The 27,195-nt window shown below is 48.3% G+C and overlaps 1 protein-coding gene across 2 annotated transcripts in view; it reads right to left on the minus strand.

The window, feature by feature from the left end:
• TMEM132E (transmembrane protein 132E) overlaps positions 1–27,195 on the minus strand; it is a 167,269-nt gene that overhangs the window by 136,470 nt on the left and 3,604 nt on the right. The window contains exon 1 of one of the 2 annotated variants that reach the window (XM_020803964.3): positions 13,972–14,319. The exons of the other annotated variant lie outside the window; for it this stretch is intronic. The gene's annotated coding sequence lies outside the window, so the exon portion shown is untranslated. Of the gene's footprint in view, positions 1–13,971; positions 14,320–27,195 lie in introns of those variants that run through there. 2 annotated transcript variants of the gene reach the window in all.

A 27,195-nucleotide genomic window follows, 5' to 3' on the forward strand; every position in this document is an offset into this window, starting at 1 on the left:
CTCAAGCTCAACATTTTTGTCTCCAGGGAGAGTTCAGGCTTGATTTGATCTAGGATCCACTTGTCCTTCGTTCTGCCCAACCGGCATACCCTCAAAGCTCTCATTTAGCACCACCTTTCAAATGAATCAAAATTTTTCCCTATCATCTTTCTTGACTATCCAGCTTTCACACCCGCGCACGGTGATGGGAAAGACAAAGAGTGTGGATAACCTTTTGCTTCTCGCTCATCTTTTACCATTTTAAGTGTTTCTCCTGTCATCCATCTATGTTTTGCAAAACACTCCTCTTATGTTGTGAAAAACAAATACAATGCAATATGAAGACACATGTTTATTAAATCCGTGACACAGAGTACGGTCAGCTTACTCTTTATTTCCTCCAAACAGCCATGAATGGTGTGCCTGGATCTTCTCCCACTGTCTCTTCCCAACATCCCTGCGAAGGAGGCCGGGCTCATGCGCAATGCCTTCTGGACCACTACAGTCAAGCCCAGGCCTGTATAGAGCGGCCCCAGCACTTTGGAATCGCCTCCAGACCCTTTTTCATCACGCCAAGGATGCTGAAATGACCATGAGGACTACAGGGGGCATCTCCAACCTTGTTCCGGGGGGGTGGGGTGGACCCCATTTCTGCGCTGGTTAAGAAAGGGAGATGTCAGAAGCTCTCTGTTCACTTCTTATTTTAGTGGCTTCACGGGTGACGGTGCGAGAAGACAGACACTTCCTGCTGTTAGTCATTGTAAGTTAATAGACTCTGGGTTTCTGGTCATTAATTTGCACTGTAATTAAGCATCAATAGCCTACATCCCACCCTCTGTTCCTAATCTAGTCATCCCAAGCCGTTTGCATCTCATCGAAGGAGGCTCAAGGTGACACTGTTGGCCTGTGCAGTGGAAGAATGCCCCCCAAGCAGCTGGTTTTAGCTATTCTGGAAGAGTTTTGATGAACTCCAAATTTAATAGGCGATGGGAGACATCTCCCCAATTAAATGCCTGCCTTAACGGGCTGAAGAGCTCTCAGGGAAGAAACATTAGTAACTTAAGATATGTATGTGATGCCGTGTTACCAGCAGAAAGTAGCAATGACTTGAAATGAAGGTCAAAGAAGAAGGTAAAGAAGCAAGATTACAGTTGAATATTAAGCCAAAACTTTTAGCTACATAAGAATGACATCACCTTAATGTTGTCAACGAAAGAACTGGAATAGCTGAAGATATTCCACGCCTGGGTTCAATCCTCAATCCAAAGGGAGGCTTGCAACCAAGGAATCAGAACAGGGAGTGAGATTCGGAGAGGCAGCAACGAAGGAATTAGAAAAATTATCAAGTGTAAGGAGGTGTCATTAGAGACAAAAGCCATGATCATCTATGGCATTCCCAATTACTACATACCGATGTGTGGAAGATGGACAGGGAAGAAAGCCGAAAGCAAGGGAAAAAAAAACAAACAATTTGTTCAAAATGTGGTGTTCGAGGAGAGCTTTATGGATATGATGGGCTGCCAGAAAAAATATGCAATTTAGTGCTCAATAAACTCAAGCCTGAAAACAACTCGAGTAGCTGTCATACTTTGGGCACATCTTAAGGCGGCGAGTCTCCCCAGAAAAGGAGAAAAGGCTGAGAATAGCTGGACACAGTAGGAAAAGAGGAAGACTGAACACGAGAAGGACGGACTCAAAAACAAGACTGGAGGGGCGCTTTTAATGACATCCCCTCCACCCCCTGGTGTCATATATTTTGGCTACAAATCTCAGGAAATAGGGTGGTGTTTACTCGGCACATTTGCCACAATTCAATTTTTTTTCAGATTCTAAACCACGCATTTCTGAATGCTCCCGTGCACCACGATTCCCAGATTTACCTCCTGATACCTCAAGTTAAAAGCCCAGTTCAGACCATCCTTGCTACGAAGAAGACCCTGGGGAGGCCTCTTGCCAAAACAGACAGCCCTCCACTCGCGGATTCTGTTTTTAGGGCACCACGCATAAATCGAGAACTTCTCCTGGGGGAGAAAGAAATCCCAATTACAAATAAATCTAAATGGAAAAAACACACCGCCTACGCTGGCTGCTGTGGTTCCAGAGAATCTCAGCGTTAATAACCCAGCGGGGGGGGGGGGAACGAGTATTTCCATCAAGACGTCGCCCCTGCCAGCCTCCGCTTGCAGAGAAAAGCAGCAAACGGATGCTCCCGCCTGATCTTTCTTATCAGCTCCGACACCCGGTCGCATCCTCCACCCAGGAAAGAAACGAAGCTCATCGGCGTGGGGTCTCGGGTAGCATCAGATCCTTCAGGGGCTCAAGAAGGCCATTTTTGTGGCACCAGCTCTTCCCACCAAAGGAGTTCCTTCATGTCCTTGGTTTTCTCAAGGTGGTGGGGGGGGGGGGAAAGGTCTGGATCCTCTCTCGAGGACCCTAAGGGTCCCTCTCTTTTGACATGGTTTCCATTCAGATGTATTTGTCATCTGGACTTTCCCCCACCCCGCCTCCAAGCAGCTGTCGATTTAGATTTGAGGGCCTCAAATCAGAATCTGTTTGCCGTGAACTCCATTCCAAGACCAAAAAAAAAAGTGGGCCTCTAAGGTGTGACTCTTTTCATGCTAAACATCAAAATAGAGAAGCAAATGTTCCCACAAACGGCACTAAGATCCCGCATCAGAACCCGGAAGCAAAGAGGCATCATTGATAAGGCCATTTTAAAAAAAACACTTTGGGTGTGCATGATTTTCAGCTCACTTTTCGAGGGCAGGAGATCCTGGGTTATGTCAAGCAGGCTGGATCCTGATGCCAAATCCTATACTCAGTGCAGGAGCGCTAAAGCGCACAGACAAGGCGCAGGACAAGCATTGTGTCACATATGGGTGGGAATCTGTGTTCAAACGCAACCTCCCGTCTGCTAATAGTGGTGTCTGCAGTTATCTCGTGGAAGTAGCTCGGATTAAACCCACCGAATTTTGGCTTCCGGGGAGACCCACTGAGAAGCACACCATGCCTTTTCCATCTTCCAGTCATTCTGTACCCTCCATCGGCACACACATGCACACACCCCTCCATGTGTCCCGTTCATGTCAGGCAGAAATCACACCTGTCACAACACCAAGAAACACAGGCTTTAAAATCAGACGCCTGCTGTGCTCTCCCTTCGCATCTCAGGATTGCCTTCCTAGCAAACATGAGAACACTGCCAATAAGGAACACAACAAGCTCGGTCGGTTGCGCTGTGTCTGGTGAAATCACGTCCCTTTCACCTCGACACCCCCGGAAGGGAGATGTTGTTTTTCCAATGCCAGCCCAGAGATTTCTGGACTTGCCGCCATTTCCAAAAATCCAGAAAGGCTTCCGACCCCCACATTTGGGTGCAAAAGATGGGCAACTTTTAAAAAAGCTGATGGGGAGGGCGGAAATGATGTTTTAAAGGTGTGCCGGAGGAGAGCTTTACGGATACTGCCTGAAAGTGGGTCCTACAGCAAATCAAGCCTGAACTTTTATCTCTCTGCAGGCCAAAAAAAAAAATGATGAAATTGAAGTTGTCCTACTTTGGGTACATCGAACGAAGGAGGGGTTCTCTGAAAACGATCCTAATGCTGGGCAAGGTTTGAGGGAGTAGGAAAAGAGGAAGGCCAAATACGAGATGCAGTGACTCCCTAAAGAAACCACAGACTTGGGTTTGGACATGTTGAGCAGGGCTGTTGAGGACAAGACATTTTGGAGACGGCTGATTCTTAGGGGCAACCTAGGTCAGAGGCAACTTGACGGCACATAACATCAGCAAAACTCTCCCTTTTCCTCCTCCCTTTGCAGCGTTCCAATAAAGCTCTAAAAGGATGAGAAACGGCAACTTTATTCTCCTCTTTGGGGAAAGCCGTATTATCTCCGATCCACACACCTACAGACAGAACTAGATCAAAGAGATTTTGCCTGCTGTGTTTTTTTTTTTAATTTGGAGGAGGACGAGCTTTTGCGAACAGTAATTTTTGCAGGTCGTACAAGTTATTCCATCTCTCTGATTTCTGATGGAAAGTCCCTCTTTAAGAGTCGCCCAAGCTCCGACAAAAAAAAAATCAAATAAACCCCAAGGTGTGATAGGCAAAGAAAATTGCTTGGCGTGTTTGACCTCACAGGGTGCAAAGGCCAGGAAAGAAAACCGATTATCAGGACCAGAATGGGTTCTGCCTTGCACAAGGCAGTGATGCGATCTCTAATTGGCTGAGCTGCTGTGATGTCACAGAAGGGTGAGCCAGAAAAGGGGGGAACTCTAGACCCCCATTGGCTAAACTGCCAAGAGCCCAGAAAAAGGGGCTGAAAGGTGGTCTATGGAGAAAATCTAGGATCATAGGGATGGCACAAATCATAAGAGGAGGTCAGAGAGTCTAAGAAGGAAGAAATCCTAATAATAATAATCTTAGAACTGCAGAGCTGGAAGGGACCCTAGTGATCATCCAGTCCAGCCCATGCCAAAGAGGCCCAGTGGGGGAATCAAACTCCCAAACTCTGGCTCCGTAGCCAGAGACCTAAACCAGAGACCATCCAGTAATTCCAAAACCTAAGTTTGAAGACAAAAGAAAGCAAGGAGATGCAAGGAACAGAGGAAAGAGGGATATAGGTATATGGATATTTTGGGCTGGAGTTGATTGGATAGTTCAGTGGTTTAGGTCTCTGGCTGCGGAGTAAGAAGTTGGGAGTTCGATTCCCCCACTGTGTTTCTCCAGAGAGAAGAGCCAGCCTGGGTGGCCTTGGGCAAGCTGTACAGTCCCAGGGATCTTCCCCCGAAGAAGGGAATGGGAAACTGAGTTGATGGCGCACAGTTCTTATGAGACAGACCTCTGGACCAGGCATTGGGAAATCCAGGATCAAGTCCCTGCTGGATCTGAAGTTCAGGGGTGACCTCAGGACAGCCACTCGCTCTTTGACTTACACCACAGGGGTGCTCTTGAGGATGAGGTGGAGGGAAAGGAGAGCTGCCTGAACTCCCTGCAGGAACTCTTGGATAAATTAAGAAATAAATGCAGGTAAGCCAGGAAATCTAAGTGGAGCCAAGAATCGGATCATGAGCCTCATCCAAGACGACATGAGGTCAGTTACTACGGTGTGAAACTTCAGCTATGGCGGCAATGCAAAGAAATCCCATGTGACGGATCTGTGAAATGAGCACCAGTCCTTCCTGTTGCTACCAGTCCACTCTGCTCAACTCGGGGCTTTCCAGCACAAACCGTGGTGAGCCCATCATGCCGTTGGGAGAAAGGCGGCTAGGGGAGCACTAAGAAACTTTTGAACACCATGGCAGACGGCTGGCGGGGAACTCTACCAGCCTTTGGCTGCCTTCGGGGACATCGCAAGGCTGTCCCTCTCCTCAAGTTATAGCCCCAAAATCTCAGGATGATGATTCAGCATCCCTGTGGACAAGAAACATTGGAACCCTCTTTGCACTGAGTCCTTGGGCTGCGGCGCCAGTCAAGAGGAGATGGACACTAACGCACGGAAGCTCCCAGACGCAAGAAAAACCAAACCTTCCATCTCACGGGAGACCTGCACCAGGCAAAGCAAACCTGCCTGAGATTTTCAGCCGGCGCCTTGAGACTTGGCAACGCTGGTGTTGATGATGAAGATGATGCAGCAGCATCCATTTCCCATCTTCCGAGAAAGACCACAAGCTCTGGGCACGAAGGCTCTTTTTCCTTTTCCCCATCAAAGCTGCTCTCTTGCGGCTGAGTTTGCAGCCAGCCAGGTTGGGTAACTCCATCAATGCTGCTTAAGTAGCTCTCTCTTCCTCTCCGAATTGTTTTAACGCAAATATTATTTTGCCCCGGTGGGGTCAGATCCATTAAGGTACGTAGTAAGGAGATGCGGAGCCAGTTCTTTATGTCATGGGGGGGGCAGCAAAAGATGATCTGAGGAGTCCACAGTTTTACAGACTGCAACACGTCCGTGTTGGACAGAGAGGGTTCGGGTAAAAGCCGTGAGCGGGTCTCCGAATCCAGCCGAAAGGCGAATCCAGGGCTACCCAATGTATCCTGACTCCATCCACAGCAATTTCGGATGCACCTGATTCGGATGCACCAGGAGATGGGCCTGGGATCCGAATTGATTCATACACTTGCAAAGAGAAGTGCATTGACAAGGCCAAACAGCTATCATTTTGAGGTGTCTTTCCATTGTTATACATGAAATATGGAATGATGTTTCAGCTCCCTTCAGGGGTTGTGTCCTAGACTCTTTTGAAATACTGTAAAAAAAAAACAATAGCACGAAGCTCACTGCCCTCTAGTCAGTTTCTCCTCCAGAGACAAACCCAAGTGTAAAGTCACTCCACTTTGCAACAGAGCCAGATCTGACCCGTCCATTTTAATCTGGATTTCAATAAATATCTGTCCGAAATCAGGCCTGCCTGGCTCAACATTTGAGATCTGCCCCCATCTGGGCACAGAACCTAATTCAGACCGACGGTTGCATTTGAGAAATCGGGACTCCAAAGGAGCCCTGTGCTTACGTCCTGGAGACCAAGCACAAAACAAAGCCAGCTAATTTGCAAACGAGATGAGGTGAGGAAAGCTCCTGCTGTGCCCACGTATGCTGAATTTCCCTCTTCTAATGATGGATGGTCTGTAAGGCCTGTTTTTCACCTCTGAACCACCTCCAGTCATGCAGCAGGAGGGAAGAGGTGGAGGAGGAGAGGAGATGGGGAGAGCGGGAAGAAAAGTCAAAACGGTGCCTCAAAACGTTGGTTTTAACAGAGGGGAGGGCAACTGAGCTTTGCTTCTGTAGCAGGAAGACACCTTGATCAGTTCAGGGTACAACAGTTGATGGTGAATCCTGAAGAGCTCAAAGGGATCCCAAGGATCATTTGATCCAGTGGTCCCCAACCCTCGGTCCTCAAATGTTCTTGGAGTAAAACTCCCAGAAGCCTCCACCACCAGCTCTGCTGGCCAGGATTTCTGGGAGTTGAAGTCCAAGAACATCTGGGGAACCAAATTTGGGCACGACTGTCCAACTGGGTTGTTATTATCTGGGAGAATATAGTGAGATCCTCTCTAGTTCCATCTAGTGGCCAATTTTGACACTGTGCCTTTGAAAGTATAAAAAGACAGAACCAAAGATGGGTTACTGCCTAGGGTTGATAAAAGAAGGGCATAAAAGTTGGAAACCATCAGTCAAAAGATTTCTATGCATGTATTTAAATACCCTTTAAACATAACTTTAAAAAGTAACTAGACAATGTTACTTGTTGATACTGAGAAAGTAATTTTTGTAATACTGAACTTGTCTGAAATTGTGAACTGCTAGGGATTCTGAAGCTTTGCAAATTTCCTGCTGCCAAATTCTGTTGACAGGTTTAGGATTTTCAAGAATCCATCACCAGCTGGGATCTGAATTTGAAGGGGGAAAGAAAAGTAAACCTCTGAAACAAGTGAGTAATGAGAAAAACAAATGATGTTACAAGAAAAAAAAGGCAGGAGAATATATTGAATCGGGATTAACATTCACAAGGATTCACACACACACACACACACACACACACACACACACACAGACACACACAGACACACAAACACAGCCATTGGGATTCTGTATATCTTGTTTCAAGGCTGTTACTGAAGCTTAAGTAAGAAATAAAAATAAAAGTGAAAGAGAATTGAAACCAACACTGCATTTAATGTCCCTTCACCCCTGGCCATGCTAAGAGCTAATATGTATTTTTTTTTTTAAAGCACAGCAGGCACTAAAATAAATATAATAACCCTACATCGGTCAACCCAACAGGGGCAAAGAAGCAGTAAACATTCCAGGGGAAAACCACAGGAGAAGAACGTTCTTACTTAAAGGTTTAATACATGCAGGGGAAAAAAATATACCATCACCAGATCTGTAAAAGAGGGTGAGATAAAACCCATTTGTAACGTTAACTGGCTGTCATTTGAAAAAACAAAATCCTGTATAGCTGAAATGTAAACTTGATGGCTACAGAAAGAATGAGACATGGTGTTTTGGAGAATCAGCGTATTTATCAAAAACCTTCAGAATAAGAAATGGTACAGAAAAAAACCCTGGAATCGCTGTCAAGCTTGGCTCTAGGCCCATGGTTAACTAATTGTTACAAGCCTTTCCTTCTTGGGTATGCATGGATAAATGCTATAAACTTTACAGCTTTGGGTGAATGGTGGCAGGTAGCTGAACATGAGCCAGGATGGGGACTCAACTTGGCAGTCTCCATGCATGTTTGTGCAGGAGCGCACTGGTGACATTTTGGAACGCAGACACTCAAGCATTTGTGTGGGTCCCTATTAACAAGCAGACCCTCACCATTTCCTTCTCCAAAAAGGGGTGGTCTTTTGTAAATTTCACGGCTCTTGATTGCTCATTTTTCCAAGAGCAAGCCCCAGCAAAAGACATTGGGTAGAGACTTCTCAAAACAAGATCTGGTGGCTGAAATAATGTGCTGCTCTTCCTCCCTAGCTATTGTGCGGATTTGCAGCTGAGCTCCGAGGGGGCCAAACGATGCCACAAAGTCCCAGGGTGTCAATCCTTCGGGTCCTTCTTCGACACGGGAAAGGGTAAAAAAGTGTACATTGCATTTGGAAGGGGGAGAGAGAGAACGATGGGGAGAGAAGGAAGGTGAAACCTGGACATGACCAGCAAAAGGGGGGAAATTGGCTATCTTCCCATGCTCAACACTTTGGCCTCAACACTTCTTTTTAGAAGCTAACTAGGGTCAGGTCCGGTGGGCCTTTGAATGGGAGACTACAAGGTCACATAAGACATTTCTGCTATGGAGAAGCCTGGCTGCCAGTCAGAGTTGAACACAGTGCGTTCACTGGACCAAGGGGTGTGACTGCAGATAAACCAACCTGGAATCCTATATTCTGCATCTGGAGGTTTCAAGTGTCAGTTCGTTGGTAGCTCTGGGCAAAACTGGCACTCACACGCCAGGAAGGAAGGAAGGAAGGAGATGATGATGGATAGAAGGAAAGAAGGAAGGAGATGATGAATAGAAGGAAAGAAGGAAGGAAGGAGATGATGAATAGAAGGAAGGAGATGATGAATAGAAGGAAGGAAGGAAAGGTCCTGCCACCACCTCCAGAAGGAAGACAGATGTTCAGAATCACCCATCAAACACCCCAGAGTCTAGTTTGTTTGTTTCTCTCCTGGACTTTAAAACCCTGGACCAGTCTCCCTCCTCCTCCTCCTCCTCCTCCTCTTCCTCTCTCTCCATAATTACTCATCCCTGTCTGGGGAGAGAAAATCAAGACAGGACGGGACTTGGGGGGGGGGGGAGACAGAAAGCCATTGGCTGGAGCCAGAAGGGATGGAAAGAGAGAAATCAATACCGTAACCGGGCACCTGGCTTTTTGTCTGTAATGTGGTCTGCCCAAAAGCGAAGACGATCATAAACCTCCCCTAATAAATGCAATAAATATGTACTATCGTTTTCAAAAAGCGGCGATAGCTTGTTCCCGAGAATTGCCTTGCCTCGGGGAGACTCAATTCAAACATCTACGGGTTTGCCTCCCTTCCCCCAAAGGACAAGTCCTCTTCTTGGCCCGGAAATTTTAATTCCATTTGCTTTTTTGCAACATTGCTGAGAGGTGGTTTCTTTTTTGGGGGAGGTTGTATCACAGATGCAAACTGTGGAAAATTTGGGAAGTTACAGAACCCACCTTGGTTCAATCATGAATCCAAATGGAGACAATAGACAAGAGTTAAGAAGAGGACGGAGACTTGGAAGGGCAACCAGGAAGGAACTAGAAAACATAATCAAGGGTCAGGATGTGTCCCTGGAGACGAAAACCAAGTACAGGCTCACCATTCATGGCTCTTTGGAGGAAGGCACAAGGATGTGAGAAATAAATGTAAGCTGACCATACTCTGTCACACATTTAATAAACATGTGCCTTCATATAGTATAGTATTTCTGTTTTTCACAACCTAACATGAGTGTTTTGCAAAACATAGATGGATGACAGGAGAAATACTTAAAATGGTAAAGGACAAGCAAGAAGCAAAAGGTTATCCACACTCTTTGTCTTTCCCATCACCATGCACGGGTGTGAAAGCTGGATAGTCAAGAAAGATGACAGGGGGGGAAATGATTCATTTGAAAAGTGGTGCTATATGAGAGTTTTGTAGGGATGCCGGATGGGCAGAAAGAAGGACAAGTGGGTCCTAGATCAAATCAAGCCTGAACTCTCTTTCTAGAGGCAACATCTTGAAACGGAAGCTGTCCTCCTTTGAGCACATCCTGAGAAGACCAGATTCCCTGGAAGAGACCATCATGCCGGGAAAGGTGGAAGGAAGCAGGAAAAGACCCAATACAAGATGGACCAATTCCCTAAAGAAAGCCAACAGGCTTGAGTCTGCAAGAGCTGAGCAAGGACGGGGCCTTTTGGAGATGCTTCATTCGTAGGACCGCTGTAAATCGGAATGGACCTGCTGACACTTCCAAAATAAGCTTTTTTTCTCCAAACTTTTCTACTGTGCAGTTCCTGGTCACACCGGAATTAATTTCCAAAATGCAGGTTGATTAGAACTTCACCATGTTTCCCAGATTCATCCTCCTTTTCAACTTCACCATCACCACGGCACCCTGAATATATGTCACCTTTGAGGATTCTTATACTGTGTCCCCAGTACCGGATGGAGGTGGGAGAGAAATGTGTTAATTAATTCCTTTAAAAAAAAAAGTAAGAGGCCACTTTCCTCTCCACCAGACTTCCAAGACAGCTTATGAAATATTAAAATAAAGAGAGAGAGACAGAGAGCGAAATGTACTTCACTGCAACATAGAAACAGACATAAAATGGAAAGGCAGGCAGAAGTAAGCCAGTAAAGGGAGCAAGGAGGGTTTCTCACAAGTAAGCATGTTTACGGAGAGAGGGGATGTGATTCTGATTTCATGGACGTTAGGAATCCACTTGGGGGGGGGGTTGTTAAAGCTTGAACTGAATAGCTTTCCGAAGTGCTGAACCTGGTCACCAAAACCAGCTCATCCTCTCCAGTGGATCCTTTAAAAGTTCTGATGAAACCCACAGCGGTGTCTTTGCCACCCTAAAGAAACTGGACTCGAGAGCCTATACCAGTGAGGGTGAGCCTTTTTGAACCCGAGGGCCCAAACTGCAACACAAAATCAACTCATTTATTTCAAAGTTCCAACGCTGCAATTAAAACCCAAATGCTGAGATTTTAGTTTAGAAAAGACAACTGCTCCTGCTTGGGGTTCCCCCCCCCCATGGGTGGTATTAACGAATACTTACTGGTCCTCCAATCCCCCATTGGGCTAGACTGGTCATGGCCCCTATTGCGCCCCTCCGCTGGACCACGGCAACAGCAGAGGGGAGTGTCAAAATCTGGGATTTGAGGACGGATAAGTATTTCTCTACGGCAACTTATGGCTCGCATGACGATAGAGAGGGGTCTGTGTGCCCGCTGTGGCACGCGTACCATAGGTTTGCCATCATTGCCCTATACTGTGTTGGCTGTTTTTCTCAACCTGGAAGCAAGGAATTAAGGAAGGGTGGCGGCAGTCCGAATTTCTGCATGCTGAGTGTTTAAAAGGGACAGGGGCTGGCAAACGTAGTTCCTGACTCTCCCCCATGCTCCATGGTGGCCCACCTCTTCCCAAGAGTGGTGTAACGGCTGGAACGCTAGTGTGGGATTCTGGAGATGCAGCTTAGCTTTGGGCCAGTCACTGATTCATTGACTCACGCTCTCTTCGTGTCTCGACCTGGCCTACCTCACAGGGCCGATGTTCTAAGAGCAGTGAAGATAACCATGCCATCCAACATAGACAGCAAGCCTTCCTTATAGCCTAGCAGAGGCCAAACTCTTTTAAGATCCCTACACTTCCCATCTGGACCCCATCCACAGGGCTGACCCAGGCCATTCTGCCGCCTGAGGCAAAGCAAGGGGCAGAGGCTGTTGGATCTGACACTGCAGGGAGCCAGCCCATCCGCTTCTGGCTTTTAGTCTGAAACTCCAAAGGATCCACACCCAAGGCGAGGAACCTACTCCAGGCATGGCACTCAGAGCCTTTGATAGCCCCTGTAAAGTTCGGAGCAAAACTCGGAACATGAACCCTTGGAGCCACCACCTTCTGCTTGCAACCCCTACTCTCTAGTTTCTCCCTGGATAGAACAAATGAAGTTTCGTGGAGAGGGAAGCTCGGCTCTCGGCCAAGGCAGGCCCCCACGGCCACTTTCGCCTCTCCTCTCACACAAGCCTTTTCCAGTGTGAATAAATTATAGCTCGAACCGATTAAAGAGCACTCACTGAAGAAGCTTTAGCCGACGAGCAGGCTGAACATTGAGTGTTCCTCAGCTTCTCCCTTTAATGCATTCAATAAAAGTTTATTAAGATATTAAGTGGTTATTAAATGGGAAAGCACTCGCAAGTGTAATGGAAGGTGCCTCGGGCGGAGAGATGCGGGCCTGAGAGGCACTTCCCGGCTTCAGCATGACGGGAGAGGTGGAAAGCAAACTTGGCAGAGCCGGGAATGTCCACTTCGGCAGGGGGGAGGGAAACAATCCGCCTGCCTCGGGTGGAAGGTCTCAGGACCACCACAGGGCAAAACGGCCAAGTTTTGGAAGAGTCGGGTCTGTCGTCCTTTTTTGCAAATAGTCCCCCCCCCCCCCCAGCCATTTGGGGCACGGCACTCAAAAGCCGCCTTCTGCCCATTCAGGTGAGCAAGAAGGCTGTCCCACCGGACACGCAAATCTTTCAGTGCATCTGGGCCCAAGATACCAGACACGGAAATAAAGATGGGGTTATTCCCCCAAAACAGTCAGTCACAAAACAAAAGCACACCCACTGGCCCACTGCAGGTGGAAGGAAGTTTGGGTTCAGATACTGTACAAAGTCAGGCTTTCTGCCTTAAGGGACCACCGTTTCTATAGACGGAATCGGCGTCTCTGTATTGAGCTTCCTAATCCTATCCCTCAGTCTTCCGAGCACAGTTCCGTCAACCTTGCCTGAGAGGGCCTCTCCAGGATTCTGGGACAATCAGCGACCGGGGACAGATCCTGCAACACTCCGCATAAAATAATCCATTTTATCACAGATCTAGGGCTCCTTCCCTGGAGACTTGAAGCAGGGAGCGAGTCGCTGCGGAATAGGTGAAGGTTATTGCAGCAGCTGAGTGCGAAACATATCCATCTCAATATCCCTGAACTACAAATCCCATGAACCCTCACCCTCTCGCTTTGCTGAACAGGGTTGATGGGCGTTGCAGCCATCTTTTCACCTGCTATCTGTTTTGGAGTCTCGCTCGTAAGATTCCAGTTCCTGGTGAAGAAAGCTTTAGTGACCCAATTTGGCATTTTGTTCATTTATTTTTATGAAAAGCAATTAAACAACATACTGGTTGTTTCTGATCCTTCCCTCATTGTTCTTAAATATAATCAATTGGGAAATGGAGTACATTTCTCCTGCCTTGCCTAAGGCTGGCCTTTCTTTTCCGCTCGGCTGCTTGGAAAGCGTCGGGGGGGGGGGGGGGGCTTCTATAACCACTCAACCACAGTACCCGGTTGGCCCCAGAGCAGATGAACCCAGGAGAATGGGGTTTCTGGTTAGGATGAGGGAACCAGCCTGGGGCCCGCAATTCATCATCAACTTAGAACTCTAGGGCTGGAAGGGACCCTCTGGATCATCCAGTCCAGCCCATTAAAGGAGGCCTGGTGGTCCCCAGCTGGAGACTTCAATCCCAGAGCCACCCAGCCATTCCCAACACCCCAGACATCTTAGGCTCGGCAGGACTTCCGGGGAGTCCAAAACCCATAAGGCTGGGCGTTCTGAACCAATATGGCCGCCGGCCACCTGCCCCCTTGCAAAGTAGGCCTGCCACGGCACCCACAAACGATCCAAAAGCTCTCAGCCGGTGGCCCCAGGCATGGTCTGGATGTCAGCCCCACAGATCCCCAAAACCTAGAAGTTTTTACACTGTATTAGAGAGACAAAAAGAAGAAAGCCTCAAAAAGTTTCTCATACCTCACAGGCAAAAGCCAGCATGGTTCTGAGGCATGTGCAGAGTCCACTCCCTGCAGCAGGAAAACCGGTGGGGGGGGCAGCTTCTCCTGAGCGCCAAGCAAAGGCAACAGAAGAAACTTGTGAGCCCCCTTTTTTACCCATTAAAGATCCAAATCCTAGTTCCTTCCAGATGATCCTCCATACAAGCTTCCCCCAAACGCTGAAGCACAAGAGAGCCCAGGCCTGCCCACCTTCCCTCTCTCACAACTGGAACCATTTCCCCAATCAACAGGGTAAGCAGGGAACCAACCGGCCTAGCCATCATCCTGCAAAACAAGCTGCAGGTGTTACCCCCCCCACCTCCTCCTGGTCACTAAAGCAGGGACTGACCCTTCCAGCTCCGAGATACCACGAGAGAGGGGCCAGGTCTTTCCAGAAGGATTCCGGGGCCAATCATCCCCAATTTCTGTACATAAACATACAGGCATTCACACTGCACACGCCTTCCATTTCTCATGACGATGAAAGGAGAATCCAGGAAGAGCATCTTGGGCTTCTCCATCAGTTTAAAAGCATAAACCGAGAAATTGCCAAACACATTCAAGCTGCTTAGAGGAGTGCTATCCTAGCACAGACTGAGGAGGCATTGCTTCTTGCATGTTTTCACGTGTTCACAAGTATCCCATAGCCACGTCTATGAAGTGATGCCGTACAGAACCCATGTCAAAGATCTCCGGGGTCATCTTTCCTGCCAACATCCTCTCAAGGTTTCTTAAGGGCCAGATAGTGGAGAATACAAAAAAAAAAGGCTTTTAATGAGAGCGTGAAATATCATGAAATATCAGGAGAGCCCTGTGTTCGAATCCTGCTTCCACCCCCACTTGAGAAGCCACTCAGCCTTGTCCTTGTGCGATATGGGGGTCAAAATACAATTCCACTTTACCATTGTAAGAATGATGATATTTCAAGCATTTTGGAACATATTATTCTGATTTTCCACCCGATCCTGCTTGACACAAGAGGGCTCTCGGCTGAACCGCCGTTTTCCCCCGGCCGTATCCCGAAACCGCCGGAGAACCCCAGGAGAGACACAAGACACTAGTCCTGAGGAAGGTCACAGAGAGACGGCGCTGAGCTCACTCTGCTTGGAAAAGCCCTTGGAGGCTTCGTCTCACTTACCACCCGGCGCTTGCTTTGCCAGGGTGGAATCTGAGCTAGAGAGTAGGCAGGCCAGGGAATCAAAGTGCCCAGCGCACATTAAGGGAATTAAATAATTCAGCGCCGGGAAACCCTGGCCCTGGACCAAAGGCGGGCATGAGGGATCGGCCGAAGGGTCCCGACGCCTCCCTTCACCCCATCGAAGGCCATCTGTTAGGTGTGACAGGGAAGTAAAGGCAACACCACCTGAGTGACTGGATCGTATGCAAAGCAGTTTTCCACATGGCGACTCAAGAGGAAACCAGTCTGGCTGAGTTTAATGACATTTGCATCCAAATAAGTCTTACAGGGCTGCAGTCTTAGCCTTTCCACCCAATAAGCACAGAGGGCTCCTAAGCTTCATTTAAAATCCAGAGCCTGGGAGCATTACAGTTTAGCACCGCAAAGCAAAACTAGCTGGGGATGTTGGGAGTTGGAGTCAGACTCAGCTGCTTTTCCTAAGCTCAGCTGCTTCTTCTCCCTTTTATGATCCATCTTCCATTAGAATGAACGTTCGTCTTAAAAGCGAATCGTTCACTGCTATGACCGATCTTCATCTCACTGCGGGATTCGGGTGGTGGCGGGGTTGTCCCAAGAAAAGGAACTCTGTCAACCTCGGATGTGGGTTGGCAACTAGCTCTGTTCTCTCGATGCCAAGACATCTAGGTAGTTCTTGCTTCAGAAGAGGCTGGTGACTCCGATTCCATTGGGGCAGTAAATCCAGCCCGGGTTTTAGTCCATATTTTAGAAGGAGCTATCCAGTGTGCTGACCAAAGGTAGGAAAGAGGCTTCAAGAGTCCAGGTTACTCCTATGAGGAATCAGCCATCATCCTCAAGCTGGATTGCCATCAAGTACCCTTCCAGTTCCAGGCTCAGGGCTGACCCCAGACATTTTTCTGCCCGAGGCATGATAGCACACACACTCACACACAAAGGCCCACATTTCTACGCAAATAAAGAGCAGCCAAAGTTGATGTCAAAAACCTCTTCTGCTCCCTCCAACCGGCAGAGTTTCTGGATTACGGTCAGCGCCAGGGTCACAAGGCAGGCTGCATAGCTGGAGCTGGCAATATTGTCGAGAGGGGTGACAGCCCTCTCTTGCCCATCTCTGCTATCATAAGGCCTTAAATAAATCTAGCATAACATCTTGGGAATGTTTCTAATATTCCCTTTGCTACTTTGGATTGAGGAGAGAAAAGTACGAAAACTGGATAACCCCCATTAAAACAGCTCCTAAAAAGCCCGTAAAAGCAACTTCGGAAAGTAACTACTTGTCGCCCATGGCATTTCAATGACTCAAGTGTTACTGACCACCCGACGAATAACTCGGTAGTTACTTATTACGTTGTTCATTATCTCCAAAAGTAACTAGTTAAAAACAACTACACTCATTGTAAATAGTTACCTCCAAGCCCAGAGGCGGGTGGGGAGAGAATCACTAATTCCTCCCCATCTCCTGAAATTTGATGGGTGAAAAAACGTCTAGCGCCTTCATCTTCGGTGGCCCCGTTCCTGCCAGGGCCCCCGCAAGAGGGAAGGTGATTCAACCCACTTCCTTCCAAGCTTTCAACATCACGGTACCTGTTTTTGAGAAGGATACAGGAGATGAGAGTTGAAATCCCTCTTTTGTCTTAATCCCTCCTGTGTGGCTGCGTTAAAGCATTTCCTTTCCTCTCTTTTGCTTTTTTCCCCCCTCCCTTTCTTTCTTTCCCAGGGCTGTCTGCTGCTTGAATAAATTTCTGGCAATTAATTGTCTGATTTTTAATGCATGGCTAATGGATTACATCTGCATACGTTGGCTTATAAATAAAACAACGGTTCCAAAGTGGGAACGAAAATTCTCCGCCTGTCCCTTTTGTCTCCCTTTTTTTTTTTTTTTTTAATTTTAGAACAGGCACCTTCTTACATAATTGGAGGAGACGTTAGGGGAGCTGCCGAGACCTTTCATCCACTGCAGGAAGGGGGGGGAGGAACATTCCTTCTAAAGTGCCACCTGTTGGGGTTATGGGCTGTCAAATCGCCCTCCACGTACCGGAGACCCTATGAACGAGCGCTCTCCAAAATGCCCTGTCCTCAACAGCCCTGCTCAGCTCTTGCAAACCCAAGCCCATGGCTTCCTTTAGGGATTCAATCCATCTCACATTTAGTCTTCACCTCTTTTCCTGTGGCCTTCTGCCCAAAGCAGGACAGCCTCAATTTTTGTCCTTTTTTTTACCTCCAGAGATCATTCAGGATCGATTTGATCCAAGGACCCCCTTGTTTGTGTTTCTGGCCGTTCAGGGTATCCACAAAGCTCTCCTCCAGCACATTTCGAACGATTCAATTTTTCTCCTGCTCTCTTTCTTCCCTGTCCAGCTTTCACACCCCTACGTGATGATCGGAAAGACAAGAGGGTGGATGATCTCGGTCTCCAGGGTCCCCTCCTGACACCTGATGATGCACAGAAGCTCTTTGATCTGCTCTGTATCTCAAGTCATAGAATCGGCAACTTTGGGGGTAGTGTCATCTAGTCCAACCCCCTGCCCAAGGCAGGAGACCTCATCCCATCCCGGACAGATGGCTGTCCCATCTTTTCTTGAAAACCTCCAGCGATGGGGCACCCACAACACTGGGAGGCCAGCTGTTCCACTGCTTCATGGTTCTCACCGTCAGGAAATTCCTCCTTATTTCCAGGTTGGATCTCCCTCTCACGAGTTTGCACCCATTGGTTCTTGTCCTATCCTCGGGCGCCGTGGAGATTCAATCGATGCCCTCTTCCCTGTGGCAACCCTTCAGATCTTGGAAGACGGCCATCACGTCTCCCCTCGGTCTTCCCTTCGTCAAGCTAAACATACCTAGTTCTTTTAGGCATTCTGTTGAGCCAGATACTCCCCTCTCCTGTACTCGTGGTGCCTCTGGTTTCTCCTGCCTAAGTGCAGGACCTTACTTTCCCTACCACTGAACTGCATCTTCTTGGATAGGGCCCAAGGTTCAAGTCTGTCTAGATCCTTCTGAAGGATGAAAGTCAAAGGGGTCACAGGTCATAGCTGCTCTGCCTTGTAGTCTTTAGGAGACATTCTGATCCCCTCCAGTCCCAGGTCTGTGGCCTTTTCTGTGTGTGCATTTCCAGATCTCTATGAAGGAGAAAAAAAGCCTCCTGTTAATGTGGAGCTAGATACGTGTGTGAGTGCAACACATTGTTCTAAGAGTGCGACCTATCCACTCAACGTCAGTACATCCGTCCATCATTCTTCCACAACCTCACGTGCGCACACAAAATCAGAAGAGTGTGATCATATTTGGCCAAGCGTAATAAAAAGTGTGAGAGAATGTGCAAACAAAGAAAATTCTACAAGGCAAAATCAAAGTAGCAAGACTTTTGTTCTTCAGCAGTCCCTGCTTTACGCCAATCCTACTGGAGAAGCCTTTGTGCAAAAATACCGTGAGCCAGCCCCTTTTTTTTTTTTTAAGAAGGCATTGAATTACACTGGCCTTCTTAGCTTTGCAAATGTCCGAACTTAATTGATGATGCCATTGGGTACAGCAGAACGGTGCTCACCTCTGTCCCTCCAGAGGTTGGATGCCACTGTGGCGATCCTGACCTTGGACGCAGGTGCCGTAAACAACGCTGCTTCCAATTAAAGATGCTTTCAGTCCACTGAGGATTGATTAGGGCCTATCGGCAGATCGCTGGGCAAGCCGAGGGAATGGATCAGCAAAAGTTCCTGACTCCGACAGACAGGGAGGAGACAATGCCAAAATTGATCCAGTCTAGTGGGTCCTTGATGGTTTATCTCATCATCTCCAGTCTGTCCCCGCCTTTGGGCAGATATCCATATTTATCGATCCCCTTTGAATAAAAGGTCTTTGAAGCTCAAAAGTTCTCCATTTGTGAACCTGAGCTGCAGCCGCGCAGATAGAATTTCTGTGCTTGCACACACACATGGAGGGGCTTGGAAACATCAGGTCCAGAGGGCTGAATCTGACGCACCTTGAACCCCAAGCAGCCAGTTACGTCCCCTTTCCCTGCAGCACTGTGGACCTGTAGTTTCCCATCTTTTTATGGATTTTCATCATGCAAAAAGGCAGAAAATGTCTCTGCTCAGGTTTAGTGCCTGGCCACCATTTTTTACCCAAAGCACAGGCCGTCACCCTGAGTGATGGGTGCGTCTCCTCCTTCCTCCTGCGAAACAGCCATGTTCCATTCCAACCGGTTCTCCAGCTGAGAAATTCTGCTTCCTGCTTTTCTACTTCCATTGATTTTTTTTCTTCTTCGCCTTGAATGATCAGCTGTAATGATCTCCATCCTGTTTCTCATTGCAAGATCAAAGTATTCCATTATCTTTCTGCACTTTAGGATTTATTTATTTATTTGACCTTTATTCCTTCCCCCTTCGCCCTTTTCTGCGGCTCCTCCCTCTCTCGGATCTAGGAAAATCCCTAGCATTCTGCAATAAATCTATATTCCAAATGCTTCTCTCATTCTTTTAAGTGTTACGGCCCCCACCACCACATGACTTACAGCAGAACTGGGGATACATAGCAGCACATAATGTACATTTCAAACAAATTGTTTTTTTCTTCCTGTCAGCTTTCTTCCCACTTTCACATCAGCACATGGTTAAACTGGAAATGCCATCATCTCCACGATCGGGGTTTCGATCTCCAGCGACGCATCCTTACACTTGAGAATGTTTTTTCTGATTTCTTCTGAGTCTTAGCCTTCTTCTGATTTTCAGGCTCCCGTCTTTGTTTGGACAGATGACTGAACCCAGGTATTGAAAAGTTCTAACCATTTAAATTTCTTCACATATTACTGTGTATTATTACTTATACAGTGCTGTTTATCTACTCCTGCTGCTGACACAGTTCGCTGTCCGCAGGGGCTTACAAATCTAACTTTTGGCCAACAGAAGGTGGACAAAATTAGGGAGACTGATGAAAAGCTACATTTTACGTTTTGAGGACATCTCTAATGTCTTAACCCCTCCCATCAGGTTTTAAGGATCCTGCCTGCATCCACCTTCTGCTCGGCTGTGTTGTCGCTCCGCGAGGCTGCCTTCTCCTAGCGCTTCCGAATCCCGTCTCCCCTTCTGCTGCACCTGATTATTTTGCCGGATGACGCCGCGACTCTGCAGAAGCAGCCATTAGATATTCCTGCACGGCCTCTCGGCTCCAGAAGCTTTTCCTAGGGCTCTTTGGGCAATCATTAAGCTGTTAGCTGTTTGAATGTCGAATTAGGGACTCCATTAATTCCAAAAATAGCCGAGGAGCTGAAAACACGGGAAGCTACGCTGGGGATGCGAATCTTAAGTACACTTTCCTGGAGGGAAGCCTTGCTGAACAAAGCGGGCCTTGCATCTCAGCAGACAAGCAAAAGGATCATCCTGTCAGTGCGACTTCACTGTGGTGTGGGTGCACTTACACACACACACACACACACAGGCAGAATAAACATCCAAAAGTCCATTTCCCCCCATTTCTGCAGAATATCTGCTGTTAGACTCAACCAGCATCCTTGCATACGCGGGAATTTCTGCACAGCTAAACTATGGCACTCTCTGCTTGGTTGCGTGGATTTCCAAAAGCACTGAATAGGTTATTCACCTCTGGTGGATCCCTCAGCCAGTCATCTCATACTTGCTGTTTGTCTCTGGTCTGCATGCAGGGAAGTGCCACAAGCCTTTTGCACATAAGTACTTCCAACAGATTGCAAAAAATGAAGACCTCACACAGGCTCCTGGATCCAGTTCAGGATCCCACCATTTAGGAAAGATATTGAGAAGCTGAAACCCATTCACAGGAGAGTGATCAGGATGGTAAGACGTCTGAAAACACAGCCCCGCGAGGAAAGGTTGAGGGAATTGGCCATGTTTACCTTAGAGAAGAATGAATAGCGATATGTCAGTTTGGGGGGTTATCTGTACGGGTGTGACATGGAAGATGGAGCAACTATGTTTTCTGCAGTTTTGGGAGTGAAGTAACGTCTCCTTCAGAAGACAGTGAACACTTCACTGGAAGTCTTTAAAGAGAGCCCAGGACGGCTATCAGTCACGGATGTTTCAACTGGGGATTCCCGGCTTCAGAAGAGGAGTGAGGCTAAAGGATTTTCGTTTCAGCAAGGGAAGGTGCTACAGAAGGTAGCCCGGGGCTAACCAGGAGGGCAACAGACTTGACACAGAGCTGGTCAAGCCACCTTGTCTGCATTGCACTGAGATGTTATGAGAGCTGCTCAACTCTCTCATGGGGCTCCCTGGGTGTCATCCTGAACAATCTGGGGAAAAGAGAACATCCCTGCTGAATATCTATGATGGTATCACAGAATCATGGAGTTGGAAGGGGCCTCAAAGGCCATCGAGTCCACCCCCCCCCCAGTTCAAGGCAGGAATCCAAATCAAAGCAGACCTGACAGATGGGTGTCGTTTTCTCTTGAATGCCTCCGGTGTTGGAGTGCCCAACACCTTTCCAGGTCATTGGTTCCCTTGTCGTACTGCTCTAACAGTTAAGAAGTTTTTCCTGACATTCAGCCTAAATCCGGCTTCCTGTACCTTGAGCCCATGATGATGTGTCCTGCACTCTGGGATGATGGAGAACAGATCCTGCCCCTCCTCTGGAGGACTATCTTTCAAGTATTTGAAAAGGGCAATCCCATCTCTTTTCACAAAGCTAAACACGCTCGGTTCTTTCACTCTTAGGGCTTGGATTCCAGTCCCCTGATCATCTTCTGAACTGGATCCAGGTCATTGGCATCCTTCTATTTCCAACCTACCAACTGCTCCCATGCTCACTCTGCCCACGGCAAACCACACCGCTCTGATCTCAATCCTGGTTTTTTTTAACATCGCTGCTCGAAAGTAGAGACTTGTAGGTTTTGAAAGCTTGTGATGTTTTCGAAGCCTTTCTTCTTTGGCCTAATAAAAGCACAGCCCCCATGGGGCTTGGGGACTTTGGTATAGGGCCAACGCGGCCGCTTCTAAATTGTTAACAACGGACGTTTTTAACTTTGGAAAACAGGTGGTGACTGACCAGAAGAGCAGAAAAATTGGAGGAACTGTCCTTAGCAAAGAGAGAATTAAGATGGCCAGTCCGAAGGAAGGACACGAATCAATTTGGGGAGGATTCATCAGTGCTTTCTCGGCCCGTTGCTCTCCGAAAAGCCCCATGTGGCTATTCAGGACCGGTTGGACCCAAAGCTGACTTGTGTTGCCGTCTCTCTGCTCCAAAGCAGGGGGATTAAGGAAAGGCACTCATGTATAAAATTGCATCTCAGACGTAGGCACAGGAGTCGGGCGCTGCTAGCCGGAAATCCGAAAACCAGCTACTCTGGCTTTCTCCGCACCGCAGCGGGGGGGTAAGCCAAGACCTGTCAACCGGGCCTGCTCAGCTGCGGCGGGCCGGCGAGTCGCTGGCCCCGTATCTGGGCCGCGCACCGCTCGAGTCGCCCGGCGCCTCCGGCAAAGCGGTGCGCAGCGCTGAGCGCGTTCTTTCCGCTCCAGTAACGGCGGGAAAGGATTTGCCGGAACAAGAGCTTTGGGGGCTTGGGGGGTGAGGGGAGAGAGAAGCCAGTGGGGAAGAAGTCAAGTTGGGGGTGGGGAGGCGTCCTTGTCTTGTCGCAATTTCACCTGGAGTGTAAAATGTCATTCGTGTGCTGAAAACATGGGGCCTCCGACAGGCCTGGCGCTGCAAGGGAAACCTCTGGAGCAATTCCGTGTTCAACGTGCAAAAGCAACTAGCTGCATTTTTATTTCCTTAACCAATGGGGTGCCCATTTCCTGAAGCAAGAAAGCTAATTCTTCAAGGAAAACCGGCTGCTCTTCTGTGACATGGCCTTTGAGATGGATTCCTGGATTTCAAAACCCGCCATTCCTCACTCTGGGAGTTCTCGTCTCTGCCTGACGGACACCTAAAAGTGGACCGCGTGGGAGAAAAGGCCTACGTTGGAGGACTAGTCCCTTATACTGCATCTGAGGCCCCAGCTAGGCAAAGCTCCTCCCAGCTTGCTGTTCAGAAAGGAATCTCCCAGCAAGCACTGGGGCAGGAACAGGAAGCTTCTGGTGAAGCTAGGCCTAGCTTAGCCCCCCAAAGCATTACAATTTAGGCCCTTTCTCCCAGGTGAGCCACATGGAGGTCTGGGAGGTATGTGTAGGCTAGGTAGAATTCCTCGACTAGAGAATGATAGGATTTGTAGTCCTAGACATCAAAAACATCCCATCATTAATGTCCTCTAGAATGGACAGAGCATGCAAGGGTGCTGTGGAATGTTTTCAACCACTAGGTGCTTATCATTATAATTCCCACGGTGACATTGTAAGAATAATTGAAAAATGAAGGTTAAATCTGTATCAATAAACCAGTGCCTGCAGGCTTCATCGGCGCTAAGGGGCAGGGCTTTTGCGAAGCTATTGGCTCTCCATTGCCCACTCAAGACCAAGACACCCCAGAATACTTAGATTATAACAAGTTTTGCAATAATTTATCGTGGAAAGTCCACCTTCCAGCTGCTGTTAGAAGCGGAAAACCCTTAAGAGGTCATTGTATGGGAATGTCACAACAGAAAATACTCTCACCCCAGGTAATGGGAAAATTCCTCAGAGATGCCTACCTTAGCTAGAATACATCCAAAGTAAGCTACTGTTTACCTTTTAGTCACCCATCACAAAACAAAGAATGGCTGAATACAAGATCCAGAAGTAAAGAGAAAGCACATGCTGCGACAAACAGATGATTTTTCCCTACTTGAAGGAGCACTACTTCTAAATGTGTGCTACATGTGTTAACACCTTTGATACTTATTTTGTCATGAAATATAAAATCCCACCAGGACCTCTCCCCCAAGCAGTAAAAGCACAGTCAAACTAAACAATTCCTGTCCTTTCACGACACCCAAAGCCATCACACCCTGCCTAAGGGTAGGGTCAGCAACAAGCATGTGAATTACTAACAGAGAGAATTTCTTGCTAGAACGAAATAATAGATTTGTAGCCTTTAAGAGTGACCCAGAGCTTTTTCCTGCTGCATCTCCACGATCAGAGAGGGGTGGCTCAGCCCCCCCCCCCACTCTACACGCCTCCCTTTCGGAAATGAAACATTGACAAATCACTTGCTGCGGAGCGCCAACAGCCCTGCAGCCTCCCCACCCCCGCGAAGCTCGGAGGAGCTTGCAAGGTGCAGCGTTAATTGGATTGCAGGCCGTTAGGCCCTGCCGTAAGGGTGACAAAGGAGCCCCAGGAGATTCGGCCGTTTAAGGGGAAATGTGCAATCTTTCAAGATTTCCAAAGACGGCTAAGGGTGGACGCTCCTCGCCTGAAGCCGAACACAGCAGAGCCTTTACCGCCCTCTGCAGCGCTCTGGACCTCAGTACAGCTGTTTCAGAGATGCCAGAGGAGAAGGGCCGGATAACAAAAGTCCTTGCCTGGACGCTTGGCCAGAGGAGAGCCCTTCCTTGCTAAAGGCCTCCGCGGACACCTCTTCCGTCTCTGAAGGGCCCTCTACTGCAAGACGGGTTCAAAACAAAGAACCAAGAATAAAAGGGTGACCTATAAGTTTCCACCCCCGTTCTTTTCACTGCCCATCATCCTCCATCATCGGCAGCTGGATGTTAAGACTCCGCAGGGGGCACACGGTCAGCCAGTCACTGCCTCCCCTGCTCCCGGACTGCAAAATTTTGTTTAAGTCATAACCCCAAAACATTTCTGATTTCCTTGCACAACTTTGTGGGAATCAACCTGTTCTTTCAGCCTCTTTTACCGCACCCACTTTCCCCCAGGCTGTAGATAAAGGCGCTGTCTTTCAATGGTCCTCAGTTTATCAGGCATTGTCGTGACTCAGGCCACCCCAATGCCAACCTTCTCGACTCCCTCTTCTTCCTGGCAATATATCTGATGGTCCCAGCAGACCCCATACAGCCCGCTTGGTCTTTCTAATCACATCCCAGGCCAGCCCGGGATCAAAGAAATCAAGTTGAAAATCAATACCGGGCGCTTGCCCTCCCGCTGACCACTTGCCAAACAAAAGCAAGATTAATTGCAGCTTCCAGAGCTACAGAAAGCTCCTGGCGGGGGAGGGGGGGTGGAATAACAACTGCTAATGATGCTCTGGTTTTAATTATGAAGCTGCCAGCTCGCCTTAAAAAATTATGGCCTTCCAGCCTCCACTTTGCAGGTGTGCAGAATTTGTTGAACTATCACAACAAATTCAAAATTCGGGCTGGCGGTAAGAGAGGAAGGTAGCGGGTGATTTGCATTTTGCATGAGTAGTGTTTTTGCTCTGGGTTTTGATCAGAACTTCACAAAACCCCCAATACAAAACTATTTTAGAACTGCAGAGTTGGAAGGGACCCTGTAAGATCATCCAGTCCAGTCCCTGTCAAGGAGGCACCGTGGGGGGAATCAAACTCCCAACCTCTGGCTCCATAACCAGATGTCTAAGCCACTGGTTAAAGATCAGGTTATACCTTGGAGCAGATTCAGTGCACCTTTGTGAAACTGACACCTCCAGTCTGCACCTCTCTTCCCCCAAGTTCTGATCCTCTGCATCAGTTCAGTGGGGTTCCCAAAGCCGGCACCATCAGAAGCCACCAGGTTTCAAACGCCATGAGCCGGCGTGATGCTTGCCTTCCTCAAAAAAATGCTCTTAAAGCAAAAGGTTCAGGGGTAATTCATGTGTTTGTGGGGATTTCCTGAAATCCAGATTAGAGAATACATCCTTGCAGATGAAGTTACCAGGTCAATCGAAAACCATTCCTGTAAATTCTGGAACCGGTCCCAAGACCTAGGGGTAAACTCTCGAGTTAGCACAGTAACTCCAAAATTATGCACATCAGAGAGAAAGAGAGACAGGCAGACAATACACAGATGCTATGGATAACTGGGTGGGTGGATGTGCTTCAGGCCGGGCATTACTTGGATGGGAAAAGACCACCAGGGAAGAGCAAGAGTCTCCAGGGAGGTCAAGGAAAGGATTCGGCTTGAAATTATGGGTAATTATACTGGCAAGAATCCAGGAGGCAGCCAATTGATTCTATATCCTGTACTGCGCTCTGGCGCCATCACTTCAGATGGCCATTTCAGGTACTGCAGGAGCTGAACTGCTGGATAGTTCAGGGGGTTGAGGTTTCTGGCTGCGGAGCCAGAGGTTTGATTCCCTCCACGGTGCCTCTTTTGAGAGTGGCTGGACTCGATGATCCATAGGGGGTCCCTTCCAGTTCTGCAATTCTAGGATGATGACCACGACGATCCCACTTTCCACTCAGGCGGAAGCCCTCAAGCTAGCTAAGCTGGCAATAAAAACACCATACAAAATCACATTAAAATAATCCTTAACAAGCTGTTTTGAAACCTCTGGGGGATGCTTCAGATCCTTCGGTTTGAGGTGGCAAAGGAGCAGGGGGGGGGGATGTGGGGGGGTCGCAGGAGGAGTGGCGTGCCGTTTGAAACTCCCCGACAGCCAGGAAGGACTGGGGAGCCGAACACCCACCATGCCAGATGCATATAAATATTGCCCAAAATATCCCAGCCACGCACAGGCCCCTTCTCGTGTTGAAATAAGCATCGCATTTTAATCAGCAAGGGACATGCTGCAAAAGGAAACAGATCCCCCCCCCCGGTTCCAAGTTTCTTCTGCCCATCTCTCGGCCAATCTGCACATCCAGGGGTATGCGGGGGACACTCGTCACGGCCCCCCCACCCCACCCCATTCTGCTGTTCTTCTCCCGCCACGCCATGACCGACAGATTGGGCAAGAGGCGCCTCGCCCACCAGCCGGAACGAGGCCTCACGATCCAGGCACAAGGCTTTTAATTAAAAACAGCCGTGCCCCCTCGACGCCTTGATTCCTTTAGATGATTATAAATATTGCTATGAACAGGAGGCGAGAACCAGCCAAGCGGACAATGACAGAGAAAAGCAGAATGCCGAAGGGAAAGGGTTGGGTTCCCCCCCACCTCCAGGGAGAGGGCTCCTCTTTTCTGGGCTTCTCGAACAAGATGAACGGCCAAGATGCGCGGCAGACAGGCGGCCTTGCAATGGCTGGCACGAGCCGCTCGGAGTTGACAGGGACAGACAAACGAGT

The sequence above is a fragment of the Pogona vitticeps genome, chromosome 7 (genome assembly GCF_051106095.1).
Source record: "Pogona vitticeps strain Pit_001003342236 chromosome 7, PviZW2.1, whole genome shotgun sequence".
NCBI classification, from domain to species: Eukaryota; Metazoa; Chordata; class Lepidosauria; order Squamata; family Agamidae; genus Pogona; species Pogona vitticeps.